Source organism: Gallinula chloropus (assembly GCF_964237585.1).
Source record: "Gallinula chloropus genome assembly, chromosome: 1".
In the NCBI taxonomy this organism is placed as follows: domain Eukaryota; kingdom Metazoa; phylum Chordata; class Aves; order Gruiformes; family Rallidae; genus Gallinula; species Gallinula chloropus.
The window spans coordinates 82,109,842-82,129,055 of NC_140085.1; the positions used below are offsets into that span (position 1 = coordinate 82,109,842).

General features: G+C 39.1%; 1 protein-coding gene across 2 annotated transcripts in view; it reads right to left on the reverse strand.

The window, feature by feature from the left end:
- Window positions 1–19,214, reverse strand: part of ERC1 (ELKS/RAB6-interacting/CAST family member 1) — a gene marked incomplete at its 3' end in the record, with an annotated part of 279,280 nt that overhangs the window by 226,189 nt on the left and 33,877 nt on the right. The window lies entirely within an intron of this gene.

Below are 19,214 nucleotides of genomic sequence, written 5' to 3' on the forward strand. Positions count from 1 at the left end.
TCACTATTTCAAAAAGGAAAATGTCAGCAGGCATTTTAAGCTGAGACTTTAAAATCTTTTTTTCCAAATGTTTGCCTATCCTGTAGAAGAATTCTGCATAAGAAGTCCTAGACTAGCATGACTCTCTTACCTAACCAGAGGAACATGTGACAACTAGAGTTTACATACCATCTAACAGATTGTAATCAGCCATGAAAGCTCCTGAGTCCCAGTCTTCAGTACTAACACTACACATAGCACAGATTTCCCAGTTGACTTCAAGAAGAAACTTCAGCACGTCAGGAAGAACTAACAACTATAGAAAACAAGATAGAAGCTGACTGTGGAGAAGGGTCACATTGCACTATTTTACACATGAGAATTTTAGTACAGAGCAGAAACTACCACCTTACAAAGAGGAACGTGAAGTCAATCCAATGATCAGCAGCAATTTTTGATTGTGCAAGACAATAAATCCTGTCTCAATGACAGTCAATACAATGTGTTAATAATGGGATAATACAGAAGCAGCACACTTTGCCTAGAAAAAAGTCCTCACTTCGTAAGGTAGATAAACATTTGTTTTCTTCTCTGTTGGATAGAAGTATTAAGACAATAAAGGAGAAGAGCTAACACAGTGAATAAAGATCTGATTACCAGGGACAAGATACACACCGACTAAGTCTACACCCGTAAGAGTGGCAGGCATGCTCATAGTTTTGTCTGAATGTGAAACAAGTCAGGTGTTTCCTGGGGCCTACCTTTACATTACAAAAATGAGCATCTGCAATACAACTAACTTCCAGTATTCACTAGGACTAAAGTACTAGTTAGTATGACCTTTAACCTGCTTTAGACATGTTAACTGTTAGTTTGGCTGTACTGAATTGCGCATGAAGGCAATCCAATCAATCCCATTTGATTTACAAGTGTCAGTACTTCAGATCACATACTTCCCCTCCTTTAATGTTCTGGCCTAAGAGCTGCTTTTTGATACTAAAGGTGCTCACTGAAGTCCACACTGCCACTAAAAGGAACAGTACAGGTCTCTGTCCTTCCTTAGATGGCTGACACTGACAGCTGGATCAAAACTTCACCTTGATGAAAATCAGCCCTTCCAAAACCAAAACAAGGTCTTCCCAGCCAGATCTCGGAATCCAGTTGATGATGTCACTACACCAATGCTGGTCTTTGTGCAAAGTAGGGGTGGCAACGTGCAGCCAAGGAGACGGTACAGAAGAAACTGGAACCATCCTTTATGGCATCAGCATAAACTGAAATCAGCTTAAATGTGCAGCTTCATGATAGATTTAAGATGCTGTAATTGTCTTTTCTATTTCAGTAACACAATACTCTCAGTTACTATAATCCTGTTAATCTAAAACTACCCTTTAGGTTATAAAATCTGTGTGATAACGTAGCACAAGCGTATTAGGTGGGTCATAATTAAATATTCTGTTCTAAAAGGTACATTGTATTTATATATTGGCAGATGGTTAGATTTATTTTCAAGTCAGCATTGAGCAGTATACAAGAAGAAAAGAAATATCTCAAAGGAATCAGTATGGATTTTGAAAACTGTTTTTATAAAGCGCTTTTTCTTGTTTTTTTAATTAAGATTTCAGTTTTTATATATTGTCATTTCTCCAAACCACAGTCAGAATGAGAATGTCAGAAAAACCCCAAGCCTTAAAATCGAGGCACTACCACAAACACAGAATCACAGAGTGGTTTGGGTTGGAAGAAACCTCAAAGACCATCTAGTGCCACCCACCTGCCAGGTGCAGGGACACCCTCCACTAGACCAGGCTGCCCAAAGCTCCATCTAACCTGGCCTTGAACACTGCCAGGGAGGGGGCAGCCACAGCTTCTCTGGGCAGCCTGTGCCAGTGCCTCACCACCGTCAGACTGAAAAATTTCTTCCTAATATCTAATGTAATCTTTCCTCTTTCAGTTTAAGACCATTCCCCCTTGTCCTATCACTCTGTGCCCTTGCAAACTGTCCCTCTCCAGCTTTCCTGTAGGCCCCTTCAGGTACTGGAAAGGCTGCACTAACGTCTCACTGGAGCCTTCTCCAGGCTGAACAAGCCTAACTCCTTCAGCCTGTCTTCATAGGAGAGGTGCTCCAGTCCCCGATCATCTTCACGGCCCTCCTCTGGACTCGCTCCAACAGCTCTATGTCCTTTTTGTACTGGGGGCCCCAGAGCTGGACACAGTATTCCAAGTGGGGTCTCACGAGAGCAGAGCCAGTGTGCAGGCAGACAATCAAAACTACATCTGTTCAATTCATGTATGTTGACCAAGCTGTGAGTGAAAACCTACTGCACCCATGAAAAGATTTGCCTCATCTGTACCTATACAACACCAATAAAGTCAGTAGGACCTCAATGGCACTACTGAGAGAACAGCCTTAAATTTCATTAAGTTTAAACAATAGCCTCACTAGACATAACTTTACAATTCCACACGAGTTAATTCCATTTGCATTTGAGAAGCCTTACTTATCCACAGTTCAGCTGTGTGTTGTTTCTCCAGCTAACAAATTCCCATATGCTTCCACCTGCCTCTCCACAAACTGCCACTTCAGCATTTCCTTTCTCCTAGGCAAGAAAAAGAGCTTCTTCTAAACAACCACATCATCTACTAAATGAAATTACTTCCTCTACTTAGTGTTGTCTCAGAATCAGACTTGGGTTATTTATAAACATCAATGGGCTAAATCACCACAACCAAATTCCCTCATTTTTACCATTTGATCTGCTGTGAAATCTCATTTCAGGTTACACGGGCAAAAACTGTGTCTCAGACAGACAGAAATTATCTCCCCCAATGCTGGAAAAGCCTCTATGCAACTTTTAGGTCAAAGAACCAGAATCTATTATGTGATTCAGAAACATGAAAAATAACACCAGTGACAAACTTTTTATTAAACAGTCTGTTAATTAAGGACAAAAGAGTTTGGAACACCCAACAAAATTGGTCATCAGCTGCCTTGAATTGAGTTTCCCAGGAAAAATGAAGAGGTAGGGTGAGAGGAAGGTTAGCACTGAGTTTATGAATTACTGTCACTGTTCTCTGAACTGCTCAGCTGAGAACAAATTTCATTATATGCAAGGTAACTGGAAAATACACCATTCTGTGTTTCTGACACCCACTCCTTTCCAACATGCAGGATGTATGCAAAATGGGTTCTTTTATCTGCTTTCCAAAAATTTGTTATGATTCTCAGAATAAAGGAACAATACTCTTTATTAGTTGGCACCATAAACAAACTACTTTTTCAGTTAGCCCATAACTTGTCTTATGGAAAGAAAAGATCCTTTTCCTTCTGAAAGACTGGGCAAGTCTTACTAGCTTCTCATCCATTTCTTAGACTTCACTTTTAAATCAATGATTATCCCAGAAAGGCAAATTATTTTCCCAGTTCATGCAATACTAACCATTAGTGCTTAATCTTATTTCTAGGACCTGACTAAAAACCTCAATCAATCTTGAAGAACACTGTTGATATTGTCTTATTCAGAAATAAACAAGTAAAAATACTTTTAAGACCCATGGTTACATCATACTCTGCTGAATAAGTAACAATGATGCTTTTCTTAAATACTTTAATAAAAGTAATATAATTGCTTTGACTTTATTTATGTTGAACCTGTACTTTGCTTGAAACTTATCGCTCATATGTCAGACCTTGAGGATTTCAGAGTACCTTTTTCAGACTACCTTTTCAGAGTAATGAAAATTGGTCTCACTACAAAATTTAACTATACCTAAAAATCACAAAGATATTTTTGTGAGCATAGCTTTCTAGTAAGTCTCTTGTTGGTTCTACTTTTCTCTTGACAGATCTGGGCCCCTTTAGGCCCACCTCAAATATAAATCCTAACAGGGTGAGGTGCAAACATAACCTCTCACAGCTGCTCCTCTGCCTGTATTACTTCCAAGGGGCAACCTGAAGTTTGTTAACCAGTTTGCCTTACACCCAAGAGAACAAAATTTACATCTCTAAGTAGCAAAACACGATTCATTCTTTGACTCCACCTAACATGATTCAAATACACCTTTCCCACACCTTGGCAGATTGGTTACATGACTTTCCAACCTGCAGTATGACAACAGCCAGTGACACAAAGTTCCAGTCCTATTGCTGCAGCCTCAGGATAATGCAACGCACCAAACCTTGCTGCAGGCAGTTCTTTTCATCTCTTTCTGTTGCAGCTTTTCTATTTTGCATGAAATGTTTAAAGATGCAGTAGGCTTGACAGAAAATACTAAAGGGAGCACAGCTGCTTCTTTTTCTAATTGGTAGAACACATAGGAATAGAAAGACCTGCATAGCAATACTTCTAATTAACTTAAATGTTTACCATCTTACCATTCCAAAGGAACTGGGGGAAGTGCTTTTTAACATATTTTGGACAGAAAAAGGAATTTTGGCTGGAAAAAGGAATTTAATTGCCGTCAAGACCTGCATTCTAACCCTCTATTTTAGATCAAAAGGAGACAGCCATTGCTACTAGCGTGATTTTGAAAGAAAGGATTTAATTGTGACTTGCTTTTTACAGAAAGGATTTCTACACTCAACTTCACGAGACAGAGCTTGACCTACCAAGCTACAATGTTAAAGACTCCAATATATTTTTTTTCCCTTTGGTTTTGGTTGTCTGATTTAGAATATTCACACTGCAGACACTGTTGTCACCACTACAGTGATCAGATACATAACTCACTCCATAATGTATTCAAGAAGGATAAATGCCTAATTTATAGCTGTGGGTTCCACAACACAGACAAGGCAACTACAGAAGTGTTCAGTGCCTAGGTAAATTTTCCTTAATCTCCTGGATTTAAATTCTAAGTAGGTTAGCCAGGGAAATTACTTTATTTCCTTGAATATAAAAAACCCCCAAAAACACCACCTCAGTATGTTCAAGAACATCCTGTCAACAATCAGCAAGAAGGAAAAACCTTTCCCAGCAACAAGCGAAAAAATAACATGCAATTTTATGACACTGTCACAGAAATGTGTCACAATGAGGTGGGAAGAATTGTTACATTCTGCAAAACTCAACCTAAAAATCCTCCTTTTACACTGGGAGACCACTGAAGACACTTGTATTCATGAGCAAGAGAATATGGGGTGATGGGAAGGGCACAGAGAAAAAGAGGTCCGGCTACAATACTTAGTGGTCTGTGTCAGAGAAGCTTCCGCCTGGGAGATAAAGGTTCAAGATAATATTCATCATCTTCGTACATCCCAAAAGAACCTCTAGTCAGTAGGCAATACGCTGGTATTGAGTGGATCTCTAACAAGATATTTTCACAGACAGGCTGAGAGAGATCCTGCTTTGTACAAGTATCTGAATACGGGCGGGTTTGACTAGATGAACTTTAAAACCCCCTTCCAACTCAATACATTCTATGACTTCAGAATTTAAACCTACATTCCTCACATCCCGGAGTCACAAAGGGAAAATGAATCTCAGCTCAAGGTCTTTGTCTGAATTAGCCAAGAGACCTCTCCGCACCTCCCACACTCTAGGGAGCATCCCTGACCACCTCTATTTCCAGGGGTTGATCTCAATCTTCCCCATTTTTTAATCAGAAATTCCACTCCGTGGGGAAAACACTTTTTTTCCTAACAGAAGTTTTGCTGAAATCAGCAGGTTCAATACAAATTTCTTATGAAAAATATTGACAAACATAGCTACTTAAAATTTCCTGATTACTTCTACTGTTAACCCACAATGCCAGTACATCCTATACTGAATGACAGCTTTATGATGTCCATGTATTTGTCAGTTTCCTGCAAATCTGTTCAGTGGTCAAGTTGTTCTTCATGTAGAAAATGGTAAGTGCTTGGAAGGACATAGGACTGGTTTGGATTTTTTTAATTACATATCGCATATTTCTGTATTTGTTTTTCAGGACCCAACCAGGGGCTAAAGAAAAAATTACAATAATAACAGTCAAATGCAATTTGTTAAATGGGAAAAAAAACCAGCTTTCTGAAGATGCCAGTTTACAGCTAATTTCTTATTCAACCAATTATTTTTACAGATGGAAAAAAAGACACATGCTTTTAGCTACAAAAGCCCTTCCAGATCTGAAATAGATGTAGTATTGCACCTACAAACACTGCTTTACCTTTGTCTTTAGGTAATCATGACTGCATAGCTACTACTCTGGAAAGAAAAGATACAATAATCACAGTGTACTTTATTTCACAAGGACAAATCAGTAAGGCCTCAAATGTATCTCAACAGAAAAGGACAGAACTTAAAGGTGCTTTTCTTGCCAGCAGATCCACATGCAGAATCACAGACCTTTGCTTTATGATGATTCATAAGGAAAGCATTTTACAAGGAAAGCATTCCAAACATTTGTGAGATGATGAACCCCATTCTGCTCAAAAGAGATCACATGCCAAATGCTGGAATAGGATTCGGTCTCTATGGGAAATCATTCTCTCCCATTCTCAAAGAGTTAACGTTTTGGCGGTGTTTCTGGGAAATGGATTCTGCTGAAAGCACGGCAGAAGCGAAGGCCTGGCTGTCTGAGGGAGTCCCTGCTGACATTCATCTGCAGCCCACGCAAAGAAACTTAAAAAAGGGCTAATGTCAGGTGTCCAGCAGGGCTGTGATGAAACAGAACTTGCTGATTCCAGACATGCTACATGGTCCCTGTAAGACAGATCAGGGGCTTCAAAACCCTTATTTAAAGGGAAATGAATGGGTGATTTTTAAAATGTTTAGCTTAGATATAAAATACAGGTACGGTTTTAAATATGATTTAATTTCAGAGTCAAAGAAAAATAGTTGTATTTTAACGACAACCATACATTGCATTATCTCTGAGACAGCAGAAGGGCAAGATGGTAAAAAAGTCTTATAGATAAAGAGCTTAAGTTGTCAGTAATACATTTGTCAGCTGAACTAGACTCACACAAAATGACTCAATTGGGTTTAAGAGGGCAGTTTGCAGCAGCCTAATTCCTTCGTCTATGTCTGTACAAAAAAACCCAACCAACAAACGCACAATCAAATCAGCAGGGATGAATTTAAACTCCTAAAGTAAGCAGATCAGGAACAACCTAATAAACCTGTGGCCACAGAAGAACCAAAACTGCAGTGCAATCACCTCATACTAAGTGCAGAGGTACATCCATAAAGAAGGCTGCAAGGTAAAACAGAACAGATGCATTACACCAGTTACCCACCGCTAAATTGACCACATGAAAAATCTTACATATGATAAACATGGAAAAACTTAACTTACAAAGAAAAAAGGTAAGGAGTTTTTGTTCTCAAGTAATACAGCATGCATGTAGGCAGCTTCTACAAAATACCTGATGCGCAGTAAAAACATAACTCATAACTTATTCTGAAGAAACCTGTGCACATACCTGCATTATCAGGAAAAAAAAATCTGATTAAATATAGGCAAACCTAGTAAATTCCTGGAAAACATAAGTTTATATATCAGTTTTTGAACTACAAATATAATTCTGACAGTTCTCTGGCTTCCTAAGGGAATTCAGGCTTTGTAGCACATACCAGAAATTATCCAGTAAGCAATAGAATTCAAATAAAATAACTTCTAAATTCATACCAGTTAGTTCCAGCTATCACATGTTTAAATTTCTAAAGGTACATATACATTAATACTTTAGTGTTCTTCAAAAGCTTTTGCTTATGCAAATCTTCCTACATTTCACACGATTTGAGTGTCAGCATGCTATGATCCTAGAGCATAGAAACTGGATTCTTTTAAGTGCCCCTCATCTTTCTCAAGAACACACGTTTTATGATTAGGGTAGATGTTTAGAATTTCTCATCAGGATCAACAATTTCCATATTGATTTTAACCTTTATTTCCCAATAGGCTGTCAAAATTGGGTTAGCATTACACTACTAAATTAACATGTTTTATTTATAGACAAATATGAGCTTTGATTATTTATTCTTATGCTGCTAAAGAAACAAGAGTTCTTGCATATATGCAGTTTTTCATACATTGCAATAAGATAATTCTTTAGAGTTTCTGTCTCCCCTGTCTGGGAAACAGAAGCTTCTTTTACCACAAACTGTGTTGATAAAATTAATTTTTTTCTGTAAAAACCCCAAACAACCCAACATACAAACATCAGACTGATCTATATTCAGAGCAGCCCTGAAAAAACTTGAAGAATCTGATCACGTGCCATTTTGAATGTATATAAAACACACTCAACTTCACGGCATAGATTACTACTAAGCGTTGCATCCATGGAATAAGTGCTTAAGTGCCAGACTTCGCTTTTGTGAACCTCTTATCCCATGAGCATAGCTAGAAATTATTATGATACTTAAAGGAAGGAGAATTTTAACTTTTACATATGTATAGATGTCAAATATTTTCAAATTAATAGCAGCTACATGAAACATGACTCATTTTGTTAATAGTTTAAGAGCTTTTCTGCAAAAACATAGCCTTATTAGTCACCCCTATTAGGGAGGTCAGCAAATACATCCTTCCATTAGCTGATGCAAGGAATCAATCAGAGATAAAAGGTTCTCTGCTACACAACCTTTGATCTTGTGTTCAGTATTTTCCAAGATATAAGAATATATCAACACTATGCTCTAAAAAGGTAAAATAGCTGATGATTTATAATGAGTGATATATGAAAAAACAATGCTCAAGAAAATTGCTGACTACTTTATCCACACTTCCCTCCCCCTGGCACACCACCCCCACCCCCACTTTAAACCTTCTTCTGTACTAGATGGTTGGGAGACATTACAGTATATATCTTAACACACGTGTGCATGGGTCCTACAAGAATGTTCTGACCAAAATGTTTTGAATAACTGCAATTTTATGCATAAACCCTGTATCTCTCACATAAGGGTATAAAATATGGAGTAGGCCTGATCTGTAAAGCTTTCTGAATACATCAAACTTGTGGCTGCTGAGGACTGAAGAAACAATTACTAGGTGAGCTATGATACATAAATTGATAATATTTAGAGGAATTAGTTTTAATAAAAAACAGTAAGTGTTTCAACTTCTGCTTGCCCACAGCAATACAATCCTGTATTCTCCCTGCCAATCCTAAACACAGCATAGTGGCATCCTTCACCTGCAACCAAAGATCTCATGAGTTACCCAACCCTTAAAGACTACAGATTGATGACCACAGATGTATTCTTCCCAAACCTGTGTCTCAAGATATGGAGACACAAATAAGATAAAGAGCCCCATATTAAGCTGCTCAGCTGAAAAAAATGAAATATTTGCTAGCCCCATCAGGCTGAACTATAAAACCTGAACAGTGGCTCACCAGCAATGTGATAGCACGGAAATGTACTGGGCTTTTGTTTACTGGCTTTTAAAGACATTTTCCCAAGCAAGAAAAGCATCAGATGACCACATATGGTCACAAATGTGAGAGGACTGCATGAAGGACTCAATCCTGTCAAATACTAGAACACGTGACATTCAGGATCTCATAAACAACATATGGCTGTACTGTGACACATAGGAAGTTCTTGCCAATGGAGTCTTTGCACAATGATCAACCAAGATAGGGAGAACACCAACAGTAAAAACTAGCTGCTGCCTCTCAGCTGCACAGACCATGTGTAGAATGAGGTTTTGCTAGCTTGCTGATAATTTTCCTTGTAGGCAAAAGTCATCTCAGGGAGATAAATATGGAGTACAGAGGTCCTGTATGTCCAACACCTCATTCCGCTGTTTCACAAGAAGACAGGACCAATTTGACTATGTCACAGTAATACTTTGAGATTCTTGTTTCACCCTCTCCAGTAAGCCTTCCTAATTGCTTTCTATATGTGGTGGTTTGGTCAGGAGGTCAGAAGCCCGCCAAAGCTGCTCTATCACCCCCCCTCCCTTTTCAGCTGGACAGGGGATAAAATGTATATTGAGAGTCTCAGGAGTTGAGATAAGGACAGGGAGAGCTCATTCTGCAATCAGAATCACGGGCAAAACAGACTCAACACCGAATAAAGGACAGAAAACTCTCTAATTTTTTACACTGCACTGTACACCCAGTGAAACCAGAGTTGGGTAATGACAAGTGCAACCAGATCTTAAAGCACCTTCTCCTACCCCTCCCTTCTTAGTAGACTTCACTTTAGTCATGATTTCACTCTCTTCTTCCTGCCCATTGTGGTATGGGGAGGGGCGAGGAATGGGGGAATGGGGGTTTCGGTCAGTTTCTCATGAGTTGTTTTCCTTCTTATCTGGCGGGGGGGGGGCATGCCTCCCACCCTTCCCCTGCTCCAGTGTGGGGTCACACCCACAGGAGACAGTCCTTCGTGAACTTCTCCAACATGAGTCCTTTCCCACAGGGCTTCAGCTCTTCACCAGCTGCCCCAATGTAGGTCACTTCTATGGGGTGCAGTCATAAACTCATAGAATGTTTCTGTCTCTCAAGCCCAGACTGCTCCAGCTTGGTCTCCCATGAAGTCACAAGCTCCACCCCCCACCCACCCAGCAAACCTGCTTCAGCATGGATCTCTCTCTCCCTCTCACTCATCTCTGCGTCTCTGTCTCTCTCCATGGGCTCCAAGTGCTGGCAGGGGCTTGCACCAACAGAGGTCACAGCATCTCCTCTATCAGCGTCTGGCCTCTCCATGGGCTGCAGGTGGGGTCTTGGCCTTTTCCAAGGGCTGCAGGGAGACACCCGCTCCACCGTGGGTTTCTCCACATGCTGCAGGGGCATCTTTCTCTCCAGTGCCTGGAGCTTCTCTTCCCCCTCCTTCTTCACTGGCCTTAGTGTCTGCATCGTTCTTCTCACTCCCTTCTCCGGGGGCAAAAAGCAGGTGATTGCATTTTTTTTTCTCCTAAATGTGATTCCCAGAGGTGCTGTGAGCCTAATTGATGGGCTCAGCCTTGGTCAACAACAACTCTGGCCTTGAGCTGGCTGGTGTTTGCTCTCTCAGGCCTAGGGGAAGCTTCTGGCCTGCAGCCCCCCTCTGCCAGAACTCAGCCACGCAAAACTACACCACTATCCCATACATAAATGTAAGCATTGCATCTTCTTACGTTTCCCATATGGTCAGTTCTTCAGGGGAAGCAAAACAAGTTTCCTGGAAAAGCATTTGCACAAGGTTTTCGTGTTTTAAGCCACACTAAGGAACAAATTCAGGTTTTCATACTACACTGGCCGAAAATCCAAAAGGCCTAAAATGATAGCTTAAACATGAGTAGTACTCAGGTACATCATCAGAGGACTATAATTTGGGAACTTCTATATACAGAAAAAAAAATAGAAAAAAAAATTGTTTTCTATAAGAAATACAGGCTTTTTTGTAGTTATCAATGCACAGCTGTCAGCCACGATGTAAGCAATCATTTTAAATTTATCTTGCAAGATTAAGGCTTGAAATTCTCACAAGCAAGACAAGTTCCAAACGGAAGATATGCATCCGCTTCCATCTTCATAACTTTTCTTATTTTGTTTGAAATGCAAGGAGGAAGAAAATAGAAATCCATTTTTAACAAACTTTGCAGTCGCAGCAACCATCAGTGAGCTTCAATTAAGCCTTCTTGAACCTGTGGCTTTTTGACATGATACACGTTATCTTCTCAGATCTTTGCCATTAAATATTGGCTACACTCACAATGGAACAGACTTAAATGGTTTTTTTTTTCTGGATACATCAAGTCTCTTGGGCTGAGAATAGTTTTGGGAAGATCAAGTGTGTTACTGGAATTTCAGGATAAATTTAGAATATGGCTGCAGTAATCACTGTCCCTGTGAAAGAACATATAAAAAAACACTGATTGAAATGTTCTGGCACTTAGCCTCCTGCTGGAATGACAACAGCACCTTTGAGGGCAAAGCAGAACACAGCACATTACACTAAATTCTAAAGGCGATTTCTGTGACCTTTAAGAGGCAACACAATACTCCCTTCAGGGAGTTCAAGGGAGAAACGACAGGAAAGCACGAAGAGGAACTCTGATACCTCTGGAAGTGAGGAGCCCTAGCACAACATACCTGAATAGGAGACCTTCATATTTCTGCTACATGTACTATGACAATGATAGATGCTGAGCTCACATTCTGCTTTGGAAGTAGAAAGCCAAGGGTTTTCATTAAGAAAATCTTCACTAGATCCTAGAATGTGATGCAAATACCTCAACAGAACAGTTTTTCCATTCACAAGAATGGTTCTTCTGTACAAGCATCTTTCTGTTAGGTACAAGAAATTTCAAAGCAAGTACCAATTCCTTCTGGCAGCAGTGCTCTGTCACCCAACACTCAAGCCATCGGGTGCAGAAAGTTGAGTTCTTATCAGAAATGTATCTGATCAGCACGTAAATCAGACAAGCTCAAATGGGTATCTGCAATAGGACTCATGGCTAGAATGACTTTTGCCAGTGAAAAGCACATCATTCTAGGAAGCAAGGGAATAGACAGAAGAACATAAAGGAGATCTTAGTTCATTGTAATGAATATAAAACTATCTAACAGAGTAGTCTTGCATTGCCCATGGATCAAAAAGGACAGTTGGTATAGACTGTGTTGGTAAAATGATTTAGAATAAATCTCTCAATGAATCATAGAATGGTCTGGGTTGGAAGGGACCCCAAGGATCAGAGAGTTCCAACCCCCTGACACAAGCAGGGACACCAACCTCCTGGCCTGGATATTCACAAAGTTGCCCAGGGCCCCATCCAGCCTCGCCTTGAACACCTCCAAGGACAGGGTATCCACCACCTCTCTGGGCAGCCCCTTCCAGCACCTCACCACTCTCTCTGCAAAAAACTTCCCCCTAATATGTAATTTAAATCTTCCCTCCGTTAGCTTTAATCTATTCCCCCTTGTCCTGCCATTACTACCCTGTTAAAAAGTTGATTTCCCTCCTGTTTGTATGTTCCCTTCAGGTACTGAAGGGCTGCAATGAGGTCCCCCCGCAGCCTTCTCTTCTCCAGGCTGAAAAAGCCCAGCTCTCCCAGTCCCTCTTTGTAGGGGAGGTGCTCCAGTCCTCTAATCATCTTCGTGAATGAATACTGGCTCTTACTAAATCTTTTCAGTAAGTACTTACTCATGAACCATTACTACATGTCTTTCAAACAGTATGTCATGCTGTTGGGCTTCTTGCAGTGCAATGACTGAACTCCCTTGCTTATCTATATACCAGACTGGGAATACATAACTCTTTAAGACTTGCAAAAACAGAGATAAAATGGATAGAAATGCTGTACAATACTGTCTTTTGGTTCTGGTTCAAGTGCGTTTATGCAAATCATCTTGTAACCAAGTGTTCTGCATTTAAAAATTATTCAGAGAAGCATCTTAATCTGTTGATGCATCTGTATGAACAACTGTAAAGACAAGAAGGAAAGTGGAATTCCCAGTTGTGAGTTTGAGGCATCAATCCACCAACTCTAGCAAGAGCTTAAGCGTGGCATAAATGTCTGTCAGAACACAGATATTAATCTCAAAGCTACATAATAGTTTGTTACTTCTGAACTAAAAAAAAAAAAGTACTTGTAGCATTGAAAATCTGGAAAGCTCATTTGTCTAGTGTAAATGTATTTTTTTTTCAGGGAAACAAAACAAAGTGGCTTCTGACCCCCCAAAAATCTCCTCAACTGTTGGGCATGTTCCCAGACTACAAAGAATTAGGGAAGGGACTCCCTCTGTCTAATCCATCTCAGACAGCTGAAGGGCCAGTGGTGATACTTGTTTAAAGTGATTTCCCTAGGAAATAACCTCATGTGTCCCCCCCTCTTAACTTTAAAAGTTAAACGCAGCAGAGTTTACTCTTTTTTTTTCACTCAGATACCTAGATGTCTGTGCTAGACAGAAGAATCACACACCTAATCAACACAGAAACCCTGAATGCATTACTAAGAAACCACCCCACAATCCTGGATTTCATAACCCTTGCATTCCTTTCAGATTTCACCTAAGATTAACATACGCTTTACTCATCATTAAAACAGCCTGTTGGTTACACTGCTTTGAGATACTTTTGCTATGGAGATGGTCAGCAGACAATTTACAAACTCAGAACTGGAAGGCCCCAAATCCTTAAAGATTCATACGTGTTTCTCCCACCTCATAAGATCCCCTAAGCCACCTAACCTAACCTGTGATGACAAGCTTGTCCTAACCTAGTAGGAGAAACCTCAGATTTTCTTAGAGTCCCATTAACTCAGTTGCAGTCCATACATATAATTTCCAACAGTTATTTCTGACTAACAAGCACTGACCCAGTATGTACTTAAGCTTTCAGGGCTGTTGGTATTGGTGTTTGGGGAAAACTGGGTTTTCTTTTGTTTTTCTCCAAACTTCTCTTTACAAACACACTCTTCTTAGAGAACAAGCTATTAGAGAACCACCTTTGATTTGTTTTATGCACTTTGCTACCAAAAGCAGACATCTATTTGTCACCTTGTTCTGCTACAGACTGATTAAACTGCTGTTTACATCTGTATCCTCAAACCAAAAATTTTATAATATCTTCCCAAACTAATAGCTGTGTACATAACAGCTGGCATCTGTAACAAACTCTAACTGACAGGAAGGCAAAAAACTAATCTATATAGTTTTGGGATTATTTTATGGTCAGTCCCTAACCATTACATAGAGATAGGCAATAAAGCTGGATGGGAAATCCTTCCTCAGAAAGCACATATTTCTCCTTGGTTTCCAGAACCGCAAGGAGGAGGAGGACTTGTAGAGGAGGCAGTGCTGAACCTGAAAACTTCACTTTGGCATCCAGGATGAAACCCCCAGAATCTCACAGTCAGAAAAAGAGGAACTACACACTAGTCCAACAAACAAAGCAGAAATCCATCATGTCCCCCAATCCGTGTGTCTGTTTCTAGCCATGCACATGAAAGATTTCTACAATTTTACGGTTTTCTAACATTTATTTCACTTTATCCAATTTTGACAAAAATGCCTCTTTTACTTTACATTTCATAGATTACATACCTTAGCCACATAATTCTGTAAACTCATTTGCATCTCTACATCATAAAACAAAAGCCACTTTTAAAGTCCAGTATTCTACTGCAAGCATGGTTTTGGGTTTGTTTGGGGTTTTTTTTGGGTGACAGTAACTTCTCGGTTTATATTCAGACTTTTTTTTCTGAGAAAAAACGCCTTAAAAATCCCAATACAGAACATCAAATAAATGTAAAAGGAAACTGTGATATATTACTCTAAAAATAAACTCCATTATTTGATTACATTTACAAGGAAAGGCCAGAGCAGCTCCTCTTGATTAATCTACCATGAACAATTCAAGAAAAAAAAAGTATCAGTGGCAACTGTGTTTTAAGTGATAGCAGTTGAAAAAAACCAGCCAATCATTAAAGGGCTTTATGTAGAATAGGTGAAAAAACATTACTTGAAGAGTGATTTATAAACTCAAAACACAGCTACTATCCAAATAATGGAATATATAACAGGGTGCTAAAATCATATAAATAAAATTTTTCTTTAGTCAAGTTTAAAACAACGTATTATTTTAAAAGTTTCTGGAGAACAGCTAAGCAAATGACACAATCACACTCCTATTAGTCAAAAGTCACCACCATACCACTTTCCCACCATTGCTTTCCTCACACCTAGGTTATGAATCCTTCAGGCAGCAGCTGTCATTTTGATGTATGTGCTGGTACAACAATCAGAATACACCACCACCCACTCTTAAACACAACCACAATATAAGCAGTGAATCAAACTCTTAAAGCAGAAGAGAACTGAGAGCAATAAATAATGAATGAATAAAGGCTTTCATGAAAGCATCACCGTTCTCATGGTCTAGAGGTCTGAGCACAAGATTTGTACGGGGAGGTGGTAACTCTACCAGCTGATAAACAACACCCAGCTTTCAGCACACTAGCCCTTCTTTAGGCTGGCTAGTTTTGTATTACATCACTGAAACTACACAGAAGCTAGTAACTAATGCAGTGAATTAATCTTGATAATATACTTTAAAAACAATATTTTACCTAGCCTGTGATTTTTGCAATTCAATACCGCTTTACTGCATATTAGATTTTTCCCATGTCATGTCCACAACTATTTTCCTCACTGTCCTGCAGACAATTCTATTGCACAGGTGCTAGTTACTGTAATAAAATCCCTCCTTAACACTCCCCCCACCTTATCTCCAGCTACCAGCCAGAACATTTTCTACTAAAACTGAGTAGCATTACTTGGCAGAAAATTTCTCAATTTGTTCTCAAATTTAAAGTTGCTGCTTCTGCCCCTTTTCCTCCCCTCAGAAAAAAAAAAAAAAAAAAAAAAAAGTTTTGAGTCCCAAAGTCTTCTCTCTTGGCTGCATCATTTAATCTAGTAAGACATTTTATTTCTCAACAAGCCTTGCTGCAGTCATCAGCTTCTCCCTGGAGAATATTTTTCCCCTCAAAAAAGGGGAAGGTATTGCCATACAGATCATCAGAATACTGCACTGTAACCTGAAGAAGTTGCACTAGAGTTACACTAACATGAATAGTACAACTTTACAATAATCTCTAGCATCTATTTTAAAGACAAGACAGTAGTTTAAGGCTGTTGTTTACATGGGATGCCTTTTCAAGTTCTCTTCTTAAAAAGAAAAAATGTCCTGTAAATAAATCTGGCTATTACTGATATAATAATGAAGTAACACTTAAGCATAATGGCACCTAGACACCGAACATACCTTAATTTTCCCAGAAGACAGTCTGATAGCCTCACTGCAACACTCAATGAATTATTTTGAGGAAGAATTTAACCCTTGATATCTATTTGCATCACTCGCTTTGCAGCAGAAGTATCCATGACTCATGGTCGACACCCAGCAGTGGCAGGATACAATAACCTTCCTGTGCTTCTCAACTGCTAGGACAGGCAGTGACTCACCAGCAACCTCACTCAGGCCAATACTTCCTGTGATGCAGGCTTCTGCATGCAACACTTCTTCAGCAGCCTTGCTTACACCCTCACTCTCTCATCCAACATCCACAGCCAGGTAATACAGATGATATCTTCTATTGTTTCTCTATTACATTAAAACAACTGTATCTATTCAACCCAAGCAATAGCTTTACCTACATTCTAATACTACTAAAATTAAAGGAAAATGTGATTCGGATATTCAAAAAGATGGAGACATTTATAGATTCTCTTATTTCTCTCCCTTCCCCACTGCAAAATCTGTATTAGGCACCATAGTTCAAAAGGTAAACATTTGTCTTAGCCAACTGCATTTAAGATTTTCAATTAAAAGTTTCAAGGACTTTCAACTTGTTAATTAGGGTTTTTTTCCTGCTGTAAAGATATTTTCAGTGCTAGGAATATATCATGAACAGTAAGTCACTAGAAATAAACAGCTATGCTGTTACAGTGTTTTAAATGAAAAGCAAGTATTCTTGGTAAGTGATTTTAGGAGAAAAAAATGACAATTATCCAAAATTAGTCTGACAGAAATATTCCCTTTATTTCTTGTGAAAAAATTAACAAGAGAACCTTGACCCCCTCACAACCAACAGATGGCTGATTTCATTATGTAAAATAAATAGATAACAGCTGAGTAATGACTCTGAAGGTGAACCAATGACTCCATTGATCCATTAAATCCATTTATTTACCACCATAACAGTTCAGAATAGAACACTAAAATTTATGAAGAAAGCATTTCCTTTCCCAAGATACAAACAATAAAACTGCAAACAACTTAAAAATAAAGCCATTTTCTATAAATTAGTGTAGCAAAACATATATCTGCAAAGAAAGATTCAATAAGATTTAAAAAAAAAGCTTAAATTAAGAGATGTTTACAAGAATGTGGAAGTTCAGAAGCAGTTGTACGTGAGAAAAGGTACTTCAGTATTATCAGTCCCTGTTTACCTACCAACCCTTAAGAAACAAAGCCCCACACACCTATGTTTCAGCCTCATCATGTATTTTAGAAACACCTGTAATACAAGTTCACTGTCAATGTCTAAGCCATACTCCTCAGTGGCAAGAGTGGCTATAACTCAAAGGAACAAAAAATTACAGAAAAAGCCATAAGTTTAGAAGCCAAATTCTTGATTTTCAGTATAAAAATCAACTCTAGAAACCACAGGCAAAGCTCCTTAAAGAACAGAAGAATTCTCTTAGGGTAAAGTACTGAAAAAAGTTCCTACATAGGTCCAGAAAAGATGAAAACAGTATTTCCAGCTTGCCTCTTTTTTTCAAGAATTATACTGGAAATTCTACCAGAAATGTTAGCTTCACACTGGACCTCCCAATTCTGGCTTGTGTAGAAACTCTAATACTTTCACACTGAGAGATTTCTGTAATCCCTATTTTACTTATAATGACTTCAGTAGCTACAAAGTGTGGTCAGTAAGAACAGAGGCAGCCAGATTATGTGTTTCCATATACTTAGAGAAGAACAATGCAAGAAAACTGCCTACAGACAGTTTAAGAGAAGAAACATCATAATTCTCAAAGCTGAGCCCCCAGCAGAGAGTCTGATAAGCATAAACACAAAATGAGTTCAAAATTCCTCTACCCAGGTACTTTGCCATAGAAGAGGTAATGGCTAACACACCTTGCAACTAATTGCCAGGAAAAATACAATGTTTATTGAATAGCTACGCCTTTTATTAGCAGGAACTTTCTTATGGTCCTTGACAACACAGGTCAGCATGTAAAGTTTAAGAGATGAGTAATTACTATTAGCAGGTTTTTTTGCACTGAAGCACTATCTAAAGGCACTCAAAGCAGAGACTGGCAACCCTAACAGAACCTCGTTAACTACATGCCCAATCCCTCTATTTCCACCATTTCTTTTACTAAGGACCTCCACATTCCTCCCATCTACCACTTTCTTGCCAAGCCCACCATAAACCATGATCCTAACCACCACATCTACACGTCTTTTAAATACCTCCAGCAATGGTGACTCCCCAACTTCCCTACGCAGCCTGTTGCGGTGCTTGACAACCCTTTCAGTGAAAACTCTTTCAGTGCAGAAACTATCAAAAACCCAGAATCTTCCCATCAGGGGAACAATAGCTAAGAAAGGGCACGTTTTCAAAAAGGCCAACTTATATAGAAATAAAACAATCAATCTCATTAGAAAGCTGTATAATGCTGTCTCTGCTAAGGATGAATGAGATAATTTGAACACAAGTAACAGACTATCCTCCACAAAAAAAATGCCACTCAAACCACATCGGTTAACAGGCTACAGATAGATACAAAGTTCAGCTGCATACTGAAG